This window comes from Dipteris shenzhenensis, chromosome 3 (assembly GCF_047967505.1).
Source record: "Dipteris shenzhenensis isolate YYH24624 ecotype China chromosome 3, Dip_SZ_1.0, whole genome shotgun sequence".
Classification (NCBI taxonomy): Eukaryota; Viridiplantae; Streptophyta; class Polypodiopsida; order Gleicheniales; family Dipteridaceae; genus Dipteris; species Dipteris shenzhenensis.
Window position 1 is genome coordinate 27,648,277 of NC_141598.1, and position 8,473 is coordinate 27,656,749.

Below are 8,473 nucleotides of genomic sequence, written 5' to 3' on the forward strand. Positions count from 1 at the left end.
TAGCAACGTAAGTATTGGCGGGCTCAATCACCATTGCATGGTCAAGTGCTAGGCTGATGGGTTTCCTCTTTGAGTTTGTGGGGTCCTATGGAATGAATCCAATCAAGTACCACCAATGGCTAGCTTCATTTTGTGGTACTGGGGCTAGAGGTCGATTTCCTTTGTCTTATAGATATTTTCCTTCTTCAACATTAGCACTTCATCCTTTGTCTCAAACATTGTGAGTTTTCAAAACGCAACAACTTGCGAGTATTAGAGGGGAGGCTTGGCCTTTATGATGGGTGCTAGAGTGAACAAGGGAGAGGATTGGAATTGTGAAAGAGTGCTAAAGTGAAGAGGGGGGGGAGAGAGAGAGAGATAGATAGATAGATAGATAGATAGATAGTTTTTTAACGTCGTAGGAACAATCCCAAGGAGCCAATTATGACTCATCCGACGTCAATCCCTGAGGATCGAACACACAACACCCAACGACAGAAACCAGACCCTTAACCACCAAGACCCACGCGGGTTTTTTAAAACTTGGTGGGGAAGGATGGCCTTTATACACTAGGATAGATAGTTTTTTAACGTCGTAGGAACAATCCCAAGGAGCCAATTATGACTCATCCGACGTCGATCCCTGAGGATCAAACACACAACACCCAACGACAAAAACCAGAGCCTTAACCACCAAGACCCACGCAGGTTTTTTAAAACTTGGTGGGGAAGGATGGCCTTTATACACTAGGATAGATAGTTTTTTAACGTCATAGGAACAATCCCAAGGAGCCAATTATGACTCAGATCCCTGAGGATCGAACACACAACACCCAACGACAGAAACCAGAGCCTTAACCACCAAGACCCACGCCGGTTTTTTAAAACTTGGTGGGGAAGGATGGCCTTTATACACTAGGATAGATAGTTTTTTAACGTCGTAGGAACAATCCCAAGGAGCCAATTATGACTCATCCGACGTCGATCCCTGAGGATCGAACACACAACACCCAACGACAGAAACAAGAGCCTTAACCACCAAGACCCAGAGAGAGAGAGAGAGAGAGAGAGAGAGAGAGAGAGAGAGAGAGAGAGAGAGAGGGAGAGATCAAATCATGAAATTGTTCAATAATTTGTTATTTGTATATAAATACATCGATTTGTTTTCTTATTTGCAAAAGTTTGAGTATGATGGTACCATGGATATATTTGTACGTGTTTCAATTACAATCACTACTTGAATTCGTGGCTTTTTGAGCAAGAATTTTTATTGCAAGAGGTTGAAACTTCTCACAACTTGACCCATTTATATACCATTAGTTGTTTATGGCATGTCCTTGGCCATTTTCTTCACATAGTTGAAGTTAAAATATCCTTGTTCAAAGTAATACTTATCAAATTCCTACATGGCACATGCATGTTCAAATCATGGGGTTTTGGGTTACATGTGTGTACTATGTCATAAAATTTTCAATTTTCTCTAGTAGTTACTAATGTTCCACCACTCAGAATCTAATAGCAAGCTTACACTATGTGGAGGAATGCACCTACTGCCAACTTTTTCTTCATTAGGTGTACTTCATCCTGTCAAGCCAAGAAAATCTTGTTCAAAATCCCACCATATCTTGTAAGTTTTTCCCAAAGTAGGCACCTTAGCATCAAAATCCCTTAATGCAAACATGAAAGGTTGACTCACAACAACTTTCATCTTCCACTCCTTTCCAAAATATTGTGTTTGTAATCATAGCCTTCACATCCCAAAGATTTATTTCATTCTCTTGTTCTCTAAATTTAAACCTCTTTCCCAAGTTATATAATCTTGTGAGTGGGATGTATCTATGATAGCATCTCGATTCTCTAAGATGGATTCCATTGTATAGAAATCAATAACTCTGCAATGTATTTGCCAATTTGGATCTCACCACTTTTTTTGTAAGACTTCTAGAGGGATTCTCCTTTGGAGAGACAATCAACACATTGGTGAGAAAGCAATGAGCTATATCCATCCATCCTTTAGAAACAAATGTATAGCCTATTGAAGCTAGATCATTAATTATGGATTCCTTCAATTTGTTTTGCATATCCTTATACGCGACCTCCAACAATGTGGTGCACATGGCATAATAGGATGGAATTATAGAGTTTTCACCATGATTGCAAGGATCTATGCCATGAAGGATAATGAAGAATATTAAATGATAACCTAGAGCAGCATACTATGTCTGCAACATCAACTTGGATATTTTGAAGTTCGGTACCTCTCAAGGCTTCTATGATTGTTGGTTGCCTATTTTGAGTAGTAGAAGAGACTCAGCAGGAGTTTAATGATCAAGATTCTTGGTGCTTTCCCCCAATATCTCCCTTGTGATATTAGGGAGGTTTTTAGTATGTATTTTTTGAATTAAAGATGTTTAAAATGCAAAAAAACATGTCTTTTCTAGTCAGTCATTGCAAATTGGTTGACTAGATCATTATTGCACAGTGAACATATATACCAAGCTGTATAAACAAGATACACTGTGTGGTTTAAGGGCACATCACATGGTTTTCCTATACACCACATGATATTTTGACATATGTACGCATAGCACTTGGAGATTTTTTGCTTCCCTTTTAGACACATGCACTATTATGAAAATAAGGCAAGGAGGGGGAAGCAAGGAGACGAGGAGGACTTAGGAGACACAACACAATATATTCAAGATATTGTACGCTTTTGTGGTTAATAACTTGTTCTTGTATGCTTAATAACTTTTCTTTGTATGCCTTTGTTGTCCAACTAGTCTCCTCAAGCCCCATCATCTCGTCAAGTGTAGCTTCAATTAGCAGCATCACGATCAAGCTTCAGGTATTTTCTATTTTGAAGCCTCTTGGGCTTTCTTTGTATGCTATTGAAGTAATGCTGGGATTAATTGACCTTGTAAGTCTATTCTATGCCATGCGATGACTTCGTTTTTAAATGCATTTGTGTCACATTGGCAGGATGGTAAAAATAAAAACTTCTGAGAGGAGGGGGAGAGGTGGAAGAGGAGAATGAGGAGGCAGGAGAGGTGGAAGGACAAGTAGCAAGAGAAGTTTGCAAGTGGAATCTACACCTAATTTAGAGTTTTAAAAAGAGGTTGAAATTGGAGTTGAAGAGCATAAGGAGATGCAAGACTTTGAAGACACTACTATAATTGTGGAGGAATCTTCTAAGAAGAGAAAGAAAGAGGGTAAACAACTGGATGAGGAGTTTGAGCAAGAGTTTCCTGCTGCATTTGATATTGGCCAGAGGAAGGATGTTATTGAATCTCTTGCAATCAATCTTGGAAAGATTGTTCCCTTGATCCCATTATGTCGTTGTGTTGTAAACACAAGAGTGAGAGGCCTACGAACTAATATGGATAGCCTAAAGCAAGCTCTAGAGGCAGAAAAATATATTCAACAGAAAGGAATGTTTATTTTATCTACAACACTTCTGGATGGTGTTTCACAAGAGGTGATAGATGAAATTGAACAATCATGGGATTCTTGTTGGAGGGATGTAAATGCAGAATTTGAGGCACAGATTGTTGATGATGCTGATTGGTCATTTTTGTCTCGAAAGATGTTTTTTGTGTGGGAGGGGAATCACCGTACTGTTGCATGGATGTCTCTAATTGAAGAGAAATTCAAGAGATCAAAGGCATGGCATATTCGAGTTTTAGCAAGTTTTATTACTCCAGAGAAAGAAACATAAATGAAGCTAATAGTTGCTCTTCAAAGGTTCAATCTATAAGTGCAAGTTCTTGCTTATATGTGTAAACTTTTTTCGAGCTTTTAAGGGTTTTGTGAACAATTCTTAATATGTTTGAAGCTATATATTTTTTATTTTTCAGCCTTAATGAAACAACAATTATTAAAACAAATCTCAAGGATTATTTGTACAACACGAAGACAATGTGTTCGTGTGATGAGAATGAGTACTTATCACTTTTTTCTAAGGAAGAAAAAAAGACACTTGAAAAGCATAGGGCAAATGAAAGCAGTAAAGGATCAAGTACTTGGTATCCTTTGACATCTCTGATGCTAGGGAGAATGGTATTTGCAGTAAGTTTCATACCATTTGTCATGGATGTCTTTTGAATTAGAACTAACTAATTCATTGTACTCATTCATTTCTTTGGAATATATTTTAGCCACTATACAAGCAAGATTATGAGGCAAAGCTAAAGGAACTTCACCCAAATTTGAGTGTTGCTGATATGGAGAAAGCACTTAAAAGTATTCGAAAGGATGTGAATCTCAAGTACAGTCGAAAAATGATCAAGGTATGGTTAATTTAATGATTCTTAACATAAAGTTGATTTTTTAAAGTGTTCAAGTGTTTTTTGAGATTGAGAAAGAACATTAAAAAAGGATGTAAATATGATATTTGTTTAGAAAATGATCAAGGTATGGGATATGCATGTATTGTATGATCAGAAAATATAGTTGAGTGTGATGATTGCATGTATTGTTTATATGTAGATTCTGTCTATTGTCAAACCAACAAATGGTGAAGATTGGTTTAATATCTTGTGGAGCCTCCCATTTGATGATAAATCATCCATTGTCACATTGGAAAAGTTGTATAACATCTCCATTGCAAAGGTCTCAAAGGAGACACAACTAGCAACCCTCAGAATCTTAGGGTCAGATTCAAATTTGAGAACAAGTTATGGGATGCCAAAAGCTGAGAGAGAATTCATAAAGTGGATGGCCAAAGAGGCATGGATGGATCAGTTGCTTTGTGAATCTGAGAGGTTACTCTCTCAGGTCTTGGTTGCTAGTCAACAAGCTAGCTTTGTGCTTCCTCAAGATCCTACATTGAGAGAGTATTTTGGGGAGATACAAGCAATGAACAGACTTGAACTTTATGAAGATTTAAAGGATTCAATGACGTTGCTACAGCTGCAATAGGACAAATGGAGATGATGAGGGCATCTCGACGATTGGTATTTAGGTAAGCAATACATGTTTTTTCTTTTTCAATTAAAAATCCATCCTTAGATGTTTCGCTTTTGTACTAATACTCTTATGTTATGCAGATTCTTGCAATCCTTAAAAGCTGTTGGTAAGATTGAAAAATTGTTGCCCATATGTCGAGTATGGACAAAAATTCAGGACTTAAAATTCTATATGTACTCTCCAAACATGATAGAAAAAGAAGGGAAGCAAGTGCTCTCTGAGTGGGAGAGAAAGAACTGCCCGTGGTGGCTCGATATGAAAAAAGGATGTTGTATCGAGGAGGAGATAGAGATGTACACACAGCATAAAAAGGAAGAGATGGGTTCATCAAGATCAAATTCAGTCCACGAGGATGAAGCAGTCATTGAGATTCAAAAAACACTTGAGAAGATGACTAAAAAGGACAAGGATTCAAGTATGGAACTAAAGAAGGGTGGTAGGCCACCAAAAAATCCTGGTACTAATAATGGTAAGCTCTCTTGGTCTTTTTTCAAGCTGTTATTTGTTTGTGTAACATATGTTGTTATCACTTTGTCTTTACATATGTGGTGTGGATACAGATGTGCAGGTACTGCAGTCTACACCCATTTTGAAAGGATGTAAATGGAAAGATAGGTCTATCCGCTTTTTGTACATTCCATTGACCTCTCTAACTTTGAATCGGAGTGGCACATGTGATGCTTCACATTGCAAGGTTTGGTGCTATGATTATGTCGAGTTTGGGAAGCGATTATCTGTCTCAAACTTCACACAAGCCTGAGACATGAAGGAATACTTTGTGGGTCTTGGAGGTGAAAGAAAAACAAGAAATGGTAAGAGTGTTGCTTGGGCTGCAGATTTTGTCATTCTTGATCTGCCTACACAACTAGAAGCTCTTGGAGTAGAGGATTCCACATCTCCATCTTGGAATTTATTAACAGAGGACCATGTACGCTACTCCTTGCTAGTAACGGCCATAGTTGTTTCAGTGGATCCTAGTTATGTGTGCTCCTCATGTTCTTCATTTGGTTGAGCATTATGCTAGGATTAGTAGATTAGAGTTTGCATGTCGAATGTACATGCAATGCTTGGATGCATATTGTACAATCAAAGTTGGTGGTATTGATCATAAGGTGAGACAATTGTCTTACAATGACCTGTTGAAAGAACTTATGCTCTTGTATAATGAAATGGCTTGTACTAAGCATAAGTTTAATTCTTTTCTTGTCTTTAGGTGGATGTTGTGGTTTTATGCCTTCTTCATCGGGCTGGTATGTCTTGTGTTTGTAATCTTGGAAATGCTTCCGTGGTTGGTACCAAATTGGGCATTGCTTTTGGAAGTAGTTTGTTTCATCATTATTTACCAACAAGTGAGCAGACTATAAAACATGGAGAGAGTATTCCATGGAGAGGTGCATTGGAGAAGGCTCCATGCATGATGTTGTACTTCTTGGAGTTGTTGTGTCCAATTTCTGGACATGTGGTAGACTTAGGTGCTGGGACTGGTTCTATGCAAAAAGCATGCTTGCATTCTGGGAGAGCATGCTTATCTATTGAGAATGATCCTGACATTTGCAATTCTATATTGCAACCATTTTTGGATGGACAGAAAGGAAACGGAAATGTGTTAAGCAACTATGGGACTCTAAATGATTCCGAAGATGTGGAAATGGTTGTTAATCTTCCAGATGACTAGTAAGTATGTTACTCTCGTCTTTTATCTTTTTAAACCTATTTGTTGGAGAATATTATTATCAATGAGGCATTGATATTGATTGATCTATTTTAGCTTTTTGCCTTCTTATGCAGGTGCTATGGCTGAGATGATGTGTAATGACATTGCATTCAATGCCCCCATCAAAGAGAGAAGGCATCATCGCAATATCTATGTGGATGACATTAGTAAAGAAGATTGAGTCTAGTGATTTGACATGAGTTTTTCCCTTCAAGCAATTCATTTTGCTTGTGATGCCCTAGTATTGAACATGCATAACTTTTGTGGTGTCTTGCACCTATTTCATTTGCTAGAGATGTACTAATCATATTGAAGAACTATTAGTACATCATGTGAGTACCCATGAATATTAATATCAATATCACATATTCAATTTTGAGCATGTTGGTTTCATAAAACTTTTTCTATTTGCTAGAGATGTGACAATCATGTCATATCTTAGTTAAGGTTTGCATGTCAAAACTATGAGGTGTACAAATGATCATCATGGTGAATTGAATCTGAAAGTATCTCCTTGATGCAACTAATAAATGTTTCGGCATAGATGCATGCAAATTTGCACCCTAAATTCTTCACCATGTGACTTGCAATCATTTCATCGATAAATCACTATCATGATAGTATGAATGATGGATGATATAGGTGGAGGGTGTTGAAATGAAGTAGACATGAAAAGTAGTTTTGTGAATAAAGGGATCTTATAAGCCCTAAATACTATTGGAAAGAAATGTAATTAAATATATATAGCATCTTTATGGGGTAGTTTTATGACTAAAGGGTGTGTGATGTTAGTGGCATCTTTGTGGGGTAGAAATGTATATAGTATCTTCTTGGGGTAGTTTTATGACTAAATGGTGTGTGATGTTATGATAAAATTGTCTACGAAATCACAATATAGGCCATGCTCAGAAAAATGTGCTCAGACCAAGACGCTCAGAGAAAAGACGTACCCACCCTTCCCAATCTATGGCCAATCTATGGACTGATACTATACACACACTGATGGCAATCTAGGCGAGCATGCAGGGATCCTCTAGAGCAGCCACAGCCAGGAGAGATACTTTTTTCAGAGTTTGGAGAGGATATCCTTTCTTCTCTGAGTCTCCTTTAGGGTTGAGGTGGCATTTTCAACCTCCACCTTGGATTTTTGTTAGCTCTTTTTGAGCTGGGTTTTTTCTCATGCATGGCATGATATACTCCCGCATTAGAGCTTGCTCTTGCGGTTTTCATTCATACTTAATGAAGTAATCTGACGTCCTTCAAATGGAACAATGTTGATTAATTCACAGGCTCAGATTTTGAAGATTGACATTGTAGAATCAAGACCATCTCAGAGTTTAAAGATCTACATTGCAGACTTAGGACCATCTAATTTGTAGAGCTCAGATCTTCAAGATCCACATTGCAGCTTAAAATTTCCTTGAAATAGAGTGATGTCTGTTCTTGGATAGCACTAAGAATGTGGACTGTCAAAGTTCAATTGGACAATTAAAGCCACCGGGATTGCATTTAAACACTGGACCTGTCTAAGAATGTGGATTGTCGAAGTTCAATTGGACAATTAAAGCCACCGGGATTGCATTTAAACACTGGCCCTGCATGAGAGCGTCATGACCATCTAAATTCTCTGGCTCAGAGTAGCTTGCATCAGGCTGTTATAACAAGAATTTTAGAATTTCTAGCTATAATTCCATTCAAAATGGCTGCAATTTTCAATTTGCTGGTTTGCTTGCCATTAAATTACTATCTCCCATGGCAACTATCGACTTGCACGTCATGGGATCCGAAGTCTGAGAAATATACACTAGTGGC

The 8,473-nt window shown here is 37.9% G+C and overlaps 1 pseudogene; it reads left to right on the forward strand.

The window, feature by feature from the left end:
* The first annotated feature begins 4,886 nt into the window (after nt 1-4,886).
* Nucleotides 4,887-6,622, forward strand: LOC147903597 (uncharacterized; annotated as a pseudogene).
* The last annotated feature ends 1,851 nt before the right edge of the window (nt 6,623-8,473 follow it).